Genomic DNA, 14,356 nt, shown 5'->3' on the forward strand with positions numbered 1-14,356 from the left:
TGCTAAGAGCAAGATTCAAACTATGACAAGCACAAGGCATATATAATGCACTCGGGTTCACTTCAAGTAAACATTTTTGTACACCTAGATGCTTCCCATTCATATTGGAGCCAGTATCATAACCTTGACCTCTTACATCTTCAATATTAAGATCAAGAGACTTTAAAACCTTTTACAATTTAATAAAAAGTCCCAATCCCGTTGTATCAGTCACCTCCAAAAATTCTAAAAAGTAGTCTTTAATTTTTATTTTTTCAGTTGACATATTCACGCATCGTATTATCTAAGTCGTTTGTTCTTGATGAGCAATGTCAGGAGTACAATCAAGAATAATAGAGAAATATTTTGCCTGTTTGATAGTTTTGATTATTGAACTTTTCACATTATAAGCCAAAAGAGAGATCAATTCATTTTGAATTTTATGTCCAAGATAATGATGATGAATGTCATGATTTTGAATCCTTCTAAGATGATCTTGCATTACCACATCAAATTCAGCAATCATTTCAATTAATCCTAAGAAATTACCATTATCACCTTGATATAATTTTTCATTAGATCCTCTAAATGCCAAGTTATGAGTAGCAAGACATTTTACGGCGAAAATATTCTAAGCAACACTTGCCTCCATCGATTTTTCTCTTTCATAATTGTTTCCTGCAAAGTTTTATCAATTGTTTCACACGTATCTAGCCTTACTCTCGTTTCATTCCAAGTAAACATGTTACTCATATGCTCGGTATTATTTTCATGTAGTTTTCATCTTTCAGTTATACGCTTCCAATCATGTAAACCATCATTTGCCAACAAACTTTTAGTAGTAATAGATCTAAACAACTTACAACAAAAATAAAATACTTTGTCAACATGTTTAAAATAAACCAACCATTTTCTATCACTAATCTCACCATTATTCATCGTTCTAGAAAACTAAGCATCCTTAAAATGTCTATTGTTATCATCAAGAGGGTAGTCAATATTCAATTCTCTTATAGGCCCTTTTTTTAATTATAATATCTCTTGTCTTGTTATCAATATTGGTCCAATTCATAGGATCATAAATATCAATAAAAGAATTGGATATATTTGGCACATTAGACTCATTTCCAACATTATTTTCGTTAACATCGTTTGGCACATTATTTGGCAAATTAGACTCATCTCTAACGTTATCTTCATCAACATCAATTGGCCCATCAAATTCATTTGGCGAATTAGACTCATTTCCAACATTATCTTCATCAATATCAATTGGAACATCATTTGGCATATTAGACTCATTTCCAACATTATCTTCATCAACATCAATGGAGTCATTATTGTGATCGTTTTCATTGACAACATTTCTAACAATAAATTTGTTCATAGCACCTTGTTGTGATTTTATTAACTCCTCGGTAAGTTTTCTTTTTTTCCTTTTCTTACATCCAGATAAATGCTTTTTAGGCAACATTGTAAACAAGAATTAAAAAACTGACTTAACAATCAATAATTTAAATAAATAAAAATTGAACAATAGCACAACAACAAGAACTGACTTAAACTTTAATTAACATCTCAAATTCTCAACAATACATGCCGACATGCTGTAAAACGGAAAAAAATTTGAACACACATACAACAAGTCAACAAAAACACAATTAAATTATAAAAATTAACAATCAAGAATTAAAATAAATAAAAATTGAAGAACAAAAAGGAATTAGGATTTAGGACACCCTGATTAGCGGAGAGGCGAAAGACGGACGGAGATTAATGAAATCGAGCAGTAGAGACACGGCAACACGGATACTTTACTCCTTACGATAATCCTAATTTTGAATAATAAAAGAGTTGATTTTTGTCTTTTTGAAGAACCCTAGAAATTTAATAAGGAAAATTGATTTGAGATTTGGGGAAAAAAGTATCAATTATTAAAAAGGACAAAGGAGAAGAAAAAGTCAAAAAAAAGTTGCCTTATTTTAATAATTTCTAAAAAGTTACAAATATATTGTGTACGCTTCCTTGCTTTCCTGCGTCTTTACAAATTTGTTATTTTTTAATTTTTTTTACATTGGGCCCATATCAACTTTGGGCTCTTGTCAAATGCCAACCTAAACGGGCCTTAGGGCCGACACTGAGAGGGAGGATAGGTTTTTTTTAAATGAGTTTTTACATGATATTTTAGATTATAAACTTTTTTTTTATTTCTACATTATGCACAATAAAGAAATACAAATAGGCTCGTGCATCGCACGGGTGTTAAATCTAGTAAATATATATTTGAGGCTTTTTTTAAGCGACGTGATAGGCTCCAACTTTTTAAAACACTGAAAATAAATTATAAATTTACAATATTCCTATTAGAATTAAAAAAAGAATTCTTATCTATAATTTTCCTATTAGAATTAGAAAATAATTAATTATTTATAATTTTTCTATTAGAATTTGAAAATTAAATTTACAGTATTCCTATTAGAATTAGAAAATAATTAATTTTAATATTTATACCCTTAAAATTTAAAATTATTAATATTTATGCCCTTAAAATTTAAAATTATTAACTTTTTCTAACTTTTTGATTAGAATTAGAAGATTGTTACTTAATATTGGTATTTATATACATATGAAAACTTTAATAACTCAAGTTTTTTTTAACAATTTTTGATAAAATAAAATGGAGGTGTTAAAGGAAAATATGATAGAAGAATAAAAAATTTAAAAGCAATCGATAAAAAAAGTTTAATAATTTTTTTATTAAAAGGAAATGGAAGTATTAATCACTTAATGACAATGAAATAAAAGGGAAAAATGATATCCCAAAAGAACAAACACATGCAATAGATGTCTTTGATTAACAAAAAATAGGAGAAAACATGTATAAACTATATACTTTGTATTTACCATTACTTCTTACAAAGATTTAATAATAACTATTTATCTTTGTTGTAGCTAGTTTACTTAATTTAACAAAAAAAAAATCAAACATAGGTTATTAAGAACTCTCTATCTCATTGTTCCATGCAATAATGGAACATGGTGAAACCAAGTTATTGTCAAGCATAAAACATATCTTGCTTCTTTTTTCCCTTTTTTTTTTCTGAAAAAATATTACAACCAAGAAGGGCATATGGTGAATTCTTTTATATACCTTTTTCATTTATGATTATTAATAATAATATTTATAATTTTTTAGAATTTATTTCATTGTGAAAATTTAATGCTCTTCGAATAGGAGATGAGAAATAAATTAAAGAATTTATCTTAGAAGTGACACAAAATCCTCAAAGGGGGTTATGTTAAAAAAAAATGGATAAATCGTGTTCATCGATTTCGTACGTGTACCATAGTGAATTTTATAGCTTGAAACATTTAATTTAGTTATAGATTCCTAAGGCTAATTTATATATTTATTTAAAATTCTGTTAATTTTTTAAAATAAGATAAGAATTATTGAATAAATATCAAGTGAGTTATAAGATAATAGTTTTATTTCCTAAAAAAAATTAATTATAAGAAAATATATATTTCATATTAATAATATTAAAAAAAAAGTAATTTTTAGTTGAAGTTAACCTAAAATGATAACATATACAAATATTAAAAATTTTAGGGACTCTAAATGAAACTGACCAATCCTTACACGCCATAACAAAAAATACGTCTAGACTTGAGTTACCCATACTAAAATTGCTCAAACCAATAAACCTATTGGCCTACTGCCTCAATGTTTCTTTATTGAATTGTACTTATTGATATCCCATGTTTTTATTTTGTTAAAATGGTACTTTAAAAGGATAAGCGTAAAGTCCGGTGATAGCACGACAACAAAGTCGAGTCCATAATACATAAATGAGATATAAAAGTAGGAGCATTGTCCCACCAAAGTATCCCATCAGCCACAACGTGGTCTTTCCTATAGTACTTAGTTAATAAGAGTATATGTGATGGTATTAGCACATCTTGGATCAAAACGATTTTCATGCATGTTGAGCCTCTCAATAATTTCCTACATAAAAAATAAAAAAAGAAGGTAGTTGAATTACTCAATATTTCAACACATAACACAAGCTATCATTAGATAGAATGATGTCAGAAAGGCATATTGAGCTGATAATAAAACATCTTACGTGATTGCACCATAAAGAAGGTTAACCTGAATGTCAAGTAAGTCCCTCCAAAGGGGATAAAAGTGGTACACTTGAAAGTCCATCATTCTAACCACCCCAAGCAATACCCACCAAGTATAAGTAATGCAAAAGGAAGTGATTATAGTGACTTTGTGCGAAAGGAAGCTAGAATGGGTCCAATAAAGTGGGTTGACAGGTTTTTGAGGGCGGATTTCAATAGATTTGGCGAGAGACCAAAAAGAGCATTGGAAATGAGTAAAAGAAAGCCATTGTGCGTCCATGGAGTCTAACATTAAGTTGACCAAAGCCACCAAGTGATTAATAAAGTAAAGATCAGAGTAAATCAAGATGAGTTGGAGTGATTGAGAATTTTAAAGAGTCTAGGCTAGAGGTTAACTCAAAAGAGTAGAAAATAGATTCACAAAGAGAGTTCCACATTATATAAGTGAGTTGCTTATTACTCATGGACATTGAAGGATGTTTGATTGGAGTAAAGATTCCCGAGGTTCATTAGCTCTTTTATTATCCAGACTGAACTTATAATGAAATAACCCATACTATTGTACCAGAAAAAAGGATGGCCAATAACCTGAATGTAAGTAGTTCGCTCCAAAGAGGTAAACATGGTACACTTGAAAGTCCATCCTCTAACCATTGCCTTAAATGATCACGGACAACCCAACTAACACCCACTAGAAGTAGTGCAAAAGGAGGTGACAATATTGATTTTGTGCTAGGGGAGAATCAAGAAGGTCCAATAGAGCGAGTTGACAGGTGTTTGAGGGAGATTTTCAAAAGTGTTGGTAAGAGAGCAAGAAGATCAATGAAAATGATCAGTAGAAGAAAGTCATTGAAAGTTCAAAACACTATTGAAAATGAGTAGAATAAAGTCATTGCAGGCTCAAGACACCAAGCTGACCAGCAAAGCCACCAAATGATTAAAGTAGAAAAGATCAGGGTCAATCAAGATGAGTTGGGGTGATTGAGGTTTGGAAAGAGTTTAAACTAAAGGAATAGAAGGCAAATGAAGGTGACAAGAACCTTACACATTGTGAAGTGAGGGATAGTCCCACAAAATAAAAATATGGATAGTGTTGATCTTAGAATGACGGTGACACATGCCACAAGTGAAATAGCAAACCCCGAGGGGAGAGGGTAACATTATGTGGGAGTTTATCCTCACCAAGAAAGCTACAAGAAAAGATAAATACGGTGCTTAATACGAGTAGACCATAACTATTTAAGGTTGGACCGAGAAAATAATGGTAAGTTGAGGTTAAGAGAACATTTTAGAATAAGAGTGCCCAAAGTAGAAACTTTTAAAAAGGCACTTAGAGGTGATATAACAGTCGAGTTAAAAGAAAAATGAGTTACAAGAATATTTTGATGATGGAAATATTTAATAAAACTAATTAAACTCATTGTTATAAACTTTCGAACATCTATTGACAATAACAAATGACACAAAATCCGCGCAATTTTGTATGTCACACAATGATAAGTGATTTAAAGTATAATAAATTGTTATTTTTCTTTTATTTTTCCAACTAAACCCTTCAAACTACTATCTAAAGAAAAAAAATGTGTCGTCTAAATGTCAATTAGTTTAACTAATAAAATCACAAGTTGAACCAATAATAATGACCTCTAATCAATTTATGTTAGCATTAAAATTGTCCAAAAGTTCTCTTTCCACAATAAAGGTTAAAACGTCCTCACACATTATATATTTAGCTTATTATTTTAGAATCCGTGCAACGCACGGGCAACACACTAGTAAATAATAAAACGTGAAGAACAAATCTACAAATTAATCGGACTTTGTTAAGAACGGTATTCGGGTTAATTCTTGTGTATCTTTATTCAATAACGACATCACCTTATATAGGCGTACAAAGCTAGTATCCTTCTCAAACAAGGACGGAATAAAAGAGATACAATTCGACAAGTATACGATTTCTATTATTGATAGAAGTTTGACTCAACTTCAATCTAGTCCATCTCGACTTGAGTTTTATGCCATCTCGACTTCTATTCCGTCACAGACTTCGTATAAAGTATGACAAATAAAGAAGAACTTTATACCTAAAATTAAAAGTAGTAGTATGTATCAAACTTGAATTTGGAGTAGTAAAAACAAGTTCAAACCTTATTACTAGGCTCGCCGGAGGGTTTTCATCAATTATTTTCCTAAAAAAAAAAAAAAAAGAAACGGTCAATTTTAAATAAACATGCCTTTTCTAGACATTTTTAATTGTAGTATGTATCAAACTTGAATTTGGAGTGCCTTGAAATTAAGGACGACAATGAGGCATTGAAGGGCTGAAGTGGCTTGAGTCGACTCTTGAGTCGAGTAACTCTAACATGGACACCGATTTCACACACCTAGGCATCTTAAATTGGTTAAAAGTCGCCCCATTTGATATTGCAAAATCCATCATCTTTTCAAATGTCCCGTTACTTAACACTCGGATCTCAAGTGGACCTATGCAATTGCTTTTTCGGCCCGCCTTGTAGTAAAATCCTAGAGACTCCTCCATTGCCAAACAACATTCCTCAAGAATGTTTGCGCCAAGGCCGGTCCCATTTGCTGGAGTTTTGGTTATGAGCTCTAGGTAGATAACATAGTGTCCTGGAATGGTCTCTGTGCATGAATTGCTCGTGTAGTCGAGGATTATTGTGTTAAACGGTTGGAGTACATTGGATGCCTTTTGAATTGCTATATGTAAATCAGATTCAGTTGTTTTGTCGACGTCAATGCTAAGTACCACATCCCTTCTCCTTATGAACTTAAATTGAGGTGTTGAATTGTAAAACCCTGTTAGGCGAATCACATCTCCCATTCGGTACCTTGAATTCATTAACAATTGACTAATGAATGTCAACATTGATATATAAAATCTACTTTGAAACGACTACTGAAATTTGGACAGACCGAACTCTATCTACCGAAAGTTATAAATTAAATAGTCATGAATGAAATATATAGAATGATTCACAAAATCGTACCTATATAAACCGGTATAGGTTGTGATCACAAGCTCATACTCTTGCCCCACCTCGACATTTGCCATATCCACGGGTTCCGGTTGTGAGCCCGAAACATCATCTTCGGACGTAAGAGGTAAGAACTCGTAATAGGCCATATTTGGCATTAAGGTGTAAGAAATGTTATACGGGCCACACATCGGGTCCAAATTATAACCGAAATCACATTCCGAAGAAACATAAAGTAGAGTTACTAATGGCAATCCTCCACTATAATAGTTTAGCATCGGTATATATTGAGTCATGGAACCCGTTAGAATAGCCTCTATGTACTTTGCATTAGGCCAAATCGTTTGCAAAATCCCTTCCCAATTTTCTCCAATGCACGCACTTTCAATAAACTTGGCCAACTCTGGTTGTGGGTGTTGCATGAAGGTCTCAATCATGCGGGTACGTAGAGACAGGTCGGTTATTTTTGGGTTCGGGTTCGGATGAGATGTCATGACATAGATCGGAGTAATGACCCTTTAGAAATTGAATGGCCCATATGAGATTTGAACCGAAGACGACTTTGACAGATGTCACATCATGACGTTGGTAAAACCCACATAGTAATTGAGTATAAATAGATTGAAAATGATCGGGACAATGGATGGCCTCAATAGGACTCGTATTGATATTGTAAGGATATGGATTATCATTGTAAAATTGAGGATTTTTTAATATGGCGTTTGTACCAGGCCGAGCAACTAGACCACCTGGTGTTATAGTTTCATCTCTTGTTAGTAACAAGCCTAACATCTTTCCTTTATCGGGCTTTTCCCCTTCAATACACCTACAGATATAGAAACAATTAAGAAGCTCAAATATGAAACCGTTCTACAATGTAAATCATAATTCAGAGACTTGTAATTCTGATAATAACAAGTCTAACAAAATTGAATATAAACCTCTAATCTTAAATCGTTTCTTAATGCCGTCTTAATTTGAGACGGTGTTAAATAAGAATTTACGTAAAAATATTTATAAGAATAAGAAACTGACTTTGTTAGAAAAGGGTAAACGGCATTGCGCAACCTAATTCGCCTTTGCATATCATCATTTGTTATTGGTATCATCTTGCTTTGTCCACTTGATGTTCCTGTGCTGCATGCATGCGCGCACGCACGTAAACCAAAATCATCGTCGATAATTTGTTGGAAAACTTGTTGGAAAACTTAAAGAAACAAATTCTAATTGAAATTTTACCTTTTTCAATATCCTTCATGTAATCACACTCATAATTATGAGAAAGTTTCCTTTAATAAAATAGATAGATACTTTACCTTTTTCAATATCCTTCATGTATTCAGCATCAATAATTTGTTGGAAAACTTAAAGCAACAAATTCTAATTGAAATTTTATGACGGAACATAATTGTTGAAAAGTTACATTTCTTTTTATAGAGGTGAACTGATATAATAAGACCGTCTCATAAAAATAATCACTATTAGATGAAATATTTGTGTTATAGCAAACGTTGTACATTATTGTACAAAGACTCGATCCTCAATTCTTTAACCAAAAATTGTCAATTCTTTAACCAAAAATTCTTTACCATTAGATGAAATATATTACTACACATATTTCATAACTTATACACCTCTATTGTTATTGTTTTACACGAGACCATCTGACTTTCACCAAATTTAGGACACACGTTCACTTTGATCCCAATAAAAAAGACCCTGATGCCCTTAACATGAAAAGTAATGGTTGGTGGAAGTTATTTTAGTGAGATTATTTATGTAAAATATGACTTGATTTTACAATTCACACTTGTGTAAAACGGTTTTAAAAAGGAATTGTTGAATAAAAAAACAATTAAGAATAGTAAAAATGAAACATTTATTTACCTAAGCACTAACTCAACGATGGGTTGAGCACATAATAATGGAGAAAAATCACCATTATATATGCGTAAGATATCCAACTTTATATCCTCATACGTGATTACCGGCACATTGGTCTTGAACGTGTCTCGGTCGATATGTCCATGCGGCATACCATGTCGTTTCAAGTACTCTGTCTCGGCGTTTTGGCTTAAGATCTCTGCCAAAACCTTGGATTGAATCTCGTTACACTTACTAGTCAATTCCTCTATATATTGGACAGATGCTTCGTAAGCGCCAGCTTGAACCTCAGCTCCACTCTTCTCCGCTACCACCACCACGGCCTCATCCATTGAATGTATTTACTATACTTGGTTAAATGAAGGTTATACTTATGATGTTTGAGGCATAAGAGGAGAATGACCCTCTATTTATAGGCTAAGAAGGGCGGATTTGTAAAGGCCAAGGACAATGGCAGAATGCCACCGATAGGGTCGTGCCAAGAATTTTAAAGGTCTTAAGCGAAAACTAATTCGGAGGCCTAATTACTATAACTACTTAGTCCTTATTTTTCCAGCTTTTTGGGCTACAAAGTCAAATATTAAGGTTCTAAACTTCACTTAATAGTCCAACATTATGAGTTTATATCTATTTAGTTTGATTAATCCATTTCAGTATAATCTCGTTTTTTTTTTTCATTTTAAATTAGGATTCATATATCTTATTGGACTTCTTAATAATAAATTCTAAAATTTTACCCTAGTAGAAAACAAAAAAGGAACAAGTATGTAATATGAAAAAAATATTAAGATTTGAAGGAAGAAAAAAGAACGGTGAAATGATATAACCTCAAAATATGTAAATATCATTGAGAAAATGAGATTTCCTAATAATAAACAAAAAGATTAAGGATTGCTCAACTTTTTCCGATTGATTCACAAAAAAGTGGGCCCCTATTGAAAATAATTTTTTAATTAATTGATTCACACAATTAATTGATACACACAATTTCTGAATAAAATCTTCATACACAATTGATTTACAGAAGGTGGGACCGACTAAATGAAATCTTTCAATCTAATGCTTATTTAATAAAACATTCACACTGCCAATCTTCAAAAAAAAAATCTGAAAAAAAAAAATATATATTAATGTAAAATATGAAAAGAATATACAAGATAAACTCTTAAAGATAATATACTGATATGTTAAAAAGATTAAGCATCTCCCTAAAATATTTTACAATAATATCTTATATGTTTCATATTTTAAAATAGAAACAAAAACAAAAAAAACAAGGATTATATACTATAAAATCAAAATAAAAAAGATAACATACTGATATGTTAAAAAGATTAAGCATCTCCCTAAAATATTTTACAATATTGGTATTGGTATTGGTTTTGGTATTGGTGTAAGAGATATTTGTTTTTGTTTTTGTCAGGAAAAGATTAGGATATTCACTATATAGGTATTGGTATTTGTTTGTTATTAGTAAAAATAGTATTTTTAAAGACTGTAAATGTATTTATTTATATTTTTATTATAATTAAAAAGTGATAATTATTTTAAAAATTTGTATATCATCTTTTTTGATGTTTGTTATATTTTGTTTTGCCTTTTTTGTTAGAAAGTAAATACGTTTTCATTACATTTTACACTTAACTTAATTGTACTATTAATATAATAAAATACTACTTCATCTGTTTACAGTTGCTTTATTTTGTAAGGGAAAAATAAAGAAAGTGTAAACTATTAACTAGTCCGGAGGAGTAGCATTTAATGAGATAACATTAATTTAATGTCTTATAATTATAGTCATCTTTCGTTTACTACCTCTTATAACATCAAACTAAAAGTACAATTAGTTTATAAAAATGTCTTCAATTGGAGATGTATTTATATAAATAGATAACCTTAAAAATATCATGCTTTAACACAGTTCACTAGTTATAGTTAATTGTATAAATTTCACAAGTATTTTGGTATTCATCAATTCTAAAAATAGAGAGAGATGTTGGAGTTGAAGTAGAAAAGAGATTGTGTTAAAGTAGGTTAAAGTGGTCATTGATAAACATCAAATATATATGTGAGGTAAGGTCATGTAAAGTGGTCTTGAATATAAAAGTATTATTTATATTAGTGACCTAGATTAAGGGTGGTTATTGATGAACATAGTCTTAAAACAGTGGACTGTTAAATCATTCCGAGACAAAATCCGAACCCTCGATAAGTACTGGAAATATGGGAGAGAGCCTACTACTGGAGAGGAACTTCCTTCTATCATCATACCAATTTTATTGGCTTCCATTAATTATCAGCCACCATATTCAGTTCTTCATTATTATCAATCTCCATAATAATCAGCCACCATCTCTATAACAACATCAAAAATAATTCATTGTTTTTCCTTTCTTTTTATTAACTTCAATATTTCCGTTCCAATCTCTGATAGTCTTTGGAGTAGTTCGACAATAGCCACCAAACAAAGAGGCCCCTCCTTTCTAGCAATTACTGAATTGAGAAGCAAAATCTTCATCGGATACTCCATTAATGTACATAAGTTACAAGAAATTTGGCCTTGCTTGCCTTTGTAACTGAAAATTGACCACCAGTTTCGCGTGAGCCTGTAATCCGCTATAAAATCTAGTGCAAAACAGTGGCGGAAACACTGTCGAATGGGATTAAATACACAATGATAAAACTAAATAACCAAATTGGGATTAAAATAAATATAATTCACTGGAAACATTCACAAAAAGGTAGTCGATACAATTGCCACTTTTGCTAAAAATGGGCTAAAAATTAAAACCTCCAAATCAGGGTTCTACAATCCAAAAGAAACGAAAATAAAAAGAGTAGGATCAACTACTCGCTAGCTCACTCTTCGAATCCCAGCAAAACAAATACCTGTCATGTTATATATATAACAGCCACAATCAGTGGGGAGTAACTCAGGCGTTCTCCCAGCCACATTTCATCAAGTTAAAGACAAGCAAATGCTAAAACCACAATTACTTGAAATATGAAACCTCAATACATTATAAAATGTTAAAAACATAAATAATCATTTGAACAATTGAAAATAAAAATTAAGTCCAGAAACATTAAAGTATAAGATACAATATCAAATACTCCTTATGGAAAACCAGCTTAGTGTCTTAGTCTAGATTTTCACTCGGACTATGCTAAAGTACCACGGTTCCAAAAACATAATAGGGCGGCGTCTTACTCCGCAGTGCGAGGCCTTAGTCTAAGTGTATGTACATAACTCCCGGGGTGCAACACTCCCTGACGACCACCGATGACAATCATCAGTTTTATAGCTAATGGCAAATTTAAGCATATCCTAAGTTTATTATTCTAAACTTTACACCTAACTATTCCATAAGTATTCAAAACCACTTCAAAAGTGTTCATTATTCAAATCCTTTAAAAGGAAACCTTCCAAGAAGGCAACTTCCAAAAATAGTAACTTTTTATAAATACAATCTTTCTTAGAGTAAATATCTGCTCAAAATAGAAATCTTATGAAAATAGTAATGTATGATGTTATAAATAATGTCATTCAAGAAGTTAGAAAATATAAGTTATTATCTTATTACCAACTTGGGTAAACCCATTTTAAATACTAATCCATTATTTAAAATGATAAAATAATTTTAGTCAAATACTTCTTATAAAACAGGTTCTCAACACATTCTGGACTCATATGAAAAATTACCATAATACCCTTCTCCATAAATTAACTTGAAAACCATTATTTACTCGGTTTAACCAAAACAGTGTTTTATTTTTACAAAATAGATTTTAACTTCGATACTCATGAATTTAAAGTGAGTACTTTTTATAACATCTCGGACCAGCATGTAAAATTTTGTAAAAATATATGCTCATTTGATATATGAACCGAATTAAAAACCAGATTATCGTAAAAACCGCAAAACACCATTTCAATTATTAAAAAAAGTTTCTGACCAGAAGGATTCCCAACAAAATTTGTAAAATCCTGTAATTAAGTAAAAACACTAAAAATAGTTTTCACAGCAACTAAAAATCGTAAATACTATTTATTAAAATTGTATTCCAAAAATAGCCAGACCTGTATTTTATTTATTAAAATTATGATTCCACCCAAAATAAATTTTATCAAAATTTATATCATTCCATAATGCATTATCAGAGCTAATAAAATAGGTTTCATGAATTAGAAAAATCAAAAACGAATTAATACCTAATAAACACCAAAACAGCTGAAACATTGTATAAATCATAATAATTACTAATAAGACTAAAAGATCAAAACTTTTATGATCCTACGTCTTAAAATTTATCATAGGACCAGAATAAAATTATAAAGACGAAATTATACAATGATTAGTAATTTAAAACCCTAGAAATCGATATATTGCGATTATAACAACAACAACAACATTAGATCTAATAAAAACAATACTAAATATGATAAATTCATAAATAAAATATATTTTGATATATAATTAAATATCAGAAACTTTTATGCCATGAGAACAAAAATTAGAAATATATAAATTTAATATCATAATTGATTAAAACAATGATAATAATCAAAAACAAGCAACTACTCAAAAATAACTAATGAAATGCCGAGTCAAGCCCTTACGAGTTATCTCTTATTCGCGTTCCAAGTCGATGAAATACTCTTCCTCGTACGGATCTTGACGATAGCTTCCAAAAAAAAAATATTCATATATGATTAAATCATATACTAATTAAATAAAAGCTAAAACTAAATATATGACAACGATTAAGGGCAATAATTACCCTTAGAATAGGATGAACGGATGATGAAGGAAGATCGATCCTAATAAAGAAGCAAGAAGGCAGGCACGTACGTAGAATTTGGAAATAAAGAAGCAAGAAGGCAGACATGTACGTACAATTTTTACGTATGAAATTCAACGGTGAATCTCACGGCACTCTGTGAGAAAAGTAGATAGGTTTGTTTTCTTATTTTTGTAGATAATAAATGACCTAATAATGTTGATCAAATAAAGAGGGTTAAAGAGGAACTAAATGAGTAAAAAGGGGAAACAAATATCGCATAAAAGCCTCAACAAAACTGGTCAAAGGAGGTTGTTAGACTAAGTCCTCCTCAAAAACAATTGGTAGAAAATTAATAAAGGAGCAAGGAAGATAAAAGGATTAAAATAAATGAATAAAATAAGATCAATAAATATCTTATCTAATGCTCATATACTCAGCTCAACAAGTAAGATCGAGCTAAAAATGATATTAACATTTGATCATAAAACGCCATTATATAAATAGTCGATCCAAAAGAAATCGAACTGTAATTCGATTTAAAACGGAAATTAATTAACGATTTAAACAAAAAAAATGATAAA

The 14,356-nt window shown here is 30.6% G+C and overlaps 1 long non-coding RNA gene and 2 pseudogenes across 1 annotated transcript; all 3 read right to left on the reverse strand.

The window, feature by feature from the left end:
* Window positions 1-283: 283 nt before the first annotated feature.
* Window positions 284-1,453, reverse strand: LOC141649880 (uncharacterized; annotated as a pseudogene).
* A 4,492-nt stretch (window positions 1,454-5,945) lies between these two features.
* LOC141648291 (indole-3-acetic acid-amido synthetase GH3.4-like) lies at window positions 5,946-9,379 on the reverse strand (annotated as a pseudogene).
* A 1,632-nt stretch (window positions 9,380-11,011) lies between these two features.
* LOC141646411 (uncharacterized) lies at window positions 11,012-13,975 on the reverse strand. The gene is made up of 3 exons (XR_012545543.1): window positions 13,773-13,975; window positions 13,612-13,676; window positions 11,012-11,566 (listed from the first exon to the last, which is right to left on the reverse strand). It is a non-coding gene; the product is annotated as an uncharacterized LOC141646411 (long non-coding RNA).
* Between the last annotated feature and the right edge of the window lie 381 nt (window positions 13,976-14,356).

Source organism: Silene latifolia, chromosome 3 (genome assembly GCF_048544455.1).
Source record: "Silene latifolia isolate original U9 population chromosome 3, ASM4854445v1, whole genome shotgun sequence".
NCBI classification, from domain to species: domain Eukaryota; kingdom Viridiplantae; phylum Streptophyta; class Magnoliopsida; order Caryophyllales; family Caryophyllaceae; genus Silene; species Silene latifolia.